Below are 1,789 nucleotides of genomic sequence, written 5' to 3' on the forward strand. Positions count from 1 at the left end.
TCCTACCCCTATTGACGCAAAGGGCCTCGGTTAGATTTCGCCATTCGTCTCTATCTTGAGCTTTTAATTCAATACTTCCCCATTCATCATCTACTCCTACGCATATTGACGCAAAGGGCCTCGGTTAGATTTCACCATTCGTCTCTATCTTGAGCTTTTAATTCAATACTTCCCCATTCATCATCTCCTCCTACGCCTATTGACGCAAAGGGCCTCGGTTACATTTCGCAAGTCGTCTCTATCTTGAGCTTTTAATTCCATACTTCCCCATTCATCATCTCCTCCTATGCCTATTGACGCAAAGGGCCTCGGTTACATTTCGCCAGTCGTCTCTATCTTGAGCTTTTAATTCAATATTTCTCCATTCATCATCTCCTCCTACGCCTATTGAAGCAAAGGGCCTCGGTTAGATTCCGCCAGTCGCCTCTATCTTGAGCTTTTAATTCAAAACTTCTCCATTCATCATCTCCTCCTACGCCTATTGAAGCAAAGGGCCTCAGTTAGATTCCGCCAGTCGTCTCTATCTTGAGCTTTTAATTCAATACTTCCCCATTCATCATCTCCTCCTACGCCTATTGAAGCAAAGGGCCTCAGTTACATTTCGCCAGTCGTCTCTATCTTGAGCTTTTAATTCAATACTTCCCCATTCATCATCTCCTCCTACGCCTATTAACGCAAAGGGCCTCAGTTAGATTTAGACAGTCGTCTCTATCTTTTAGCCAGTCGTCTCTATCTTGAGCTTTTCATCAATAATTCCCCATTTATCATCTCCTCCTACGCCTATTGACGAAAAGGGCCTCGGTTAGATTTCGCCAGTCCTCTCTATCTTTTAGCCAGTCGTCTCTATCTTGAGGTTTTAATTCAATAATTCTCCATTCATCATCTCCTCCTACGCCTATTGACGCAAAGGGCCTCGGTTAAATTTGGCCAGTCCTCTCTATCTTGAGCTTTTAATTCAATACTTCTCCATTCATCATCTCCTCCTACGTCTATTGACGCAAAGGGCCTCTGTTAGATTTAGCCAGTCGTCTCTATCTTTTAACCAGTCGTCTCTATCTTGAGCTTTTAATTCTATAATTCCCCATTCATCATCTCCTCCTACGCCTATTGACGCAAAGGGCCTCGGTTAGATTTCGTCAGTCGTCTCTATCTTTTAGTCACTCGTCTCTATCTTGAGCTTTTAATTCAATACTTCTCCATTCATCATCTCCTCCTACGCCTATTGACGCAAAAGGCCTCGGTTAGATTTCGCCAGTCATCTCTATCTTTTAGCCAGTCGTCTCTATCTTGAGCTTTTAATTCAATACTTCCCAATTCGTCATCTCCTCCTACGCCTATTGATGCAAAGGGCCTGGGTTAGATTTCGCCAGTCGTCTCTATCTTTTAGCCAGTCGTCTCTGTCTTGAGCTTTTAATTCAATACTTCCCCATTCATCATCTTCTCCTACGCCTATTGACGCAAAGGGCCCCAGTTAGATTTCGCCAGTCGTCTCTATATTTTAGTCACTCGTCTCTATCTTGAGCTTTTAATTCAATACTTCTCCATTCATTATCTCCTCCCAAGCCTATTGACGCAAAGGGCCTCGGTTAGATTTCGCCAGTCGTCACTATCTTGAGCTTTTAATTCAATACTTCTCCATTCATCATCTCCTCCTACGCCTATTGACGCAAAGGGCCTCGGTTAGATTTACCCAGTCGTCTTTATCTTGAGCTTTTAATTCAATACTTTTCCATTCATCATCTCCTCCTACGCCTATTGACGCAAAGGGCCTAGATTAGATTTCGCCAGT

The sequence above is a fragment of the Palaemon carinicauda genome, chromosome 13 (assembly GCF_036898095.1).
Source record: "Palaemon carinicauda isolate YSFRI2023 chromosome 13, ASM3689809v2, whole genome shotgun sequence".
In the NCBI taxonomy this organism is placed as follows: Eukaryota; Metazoa; Arthropoda; class Malacostraca; order Decapoda; family Palaemonidae; genus Palaemon; species Palaemon carinicauda.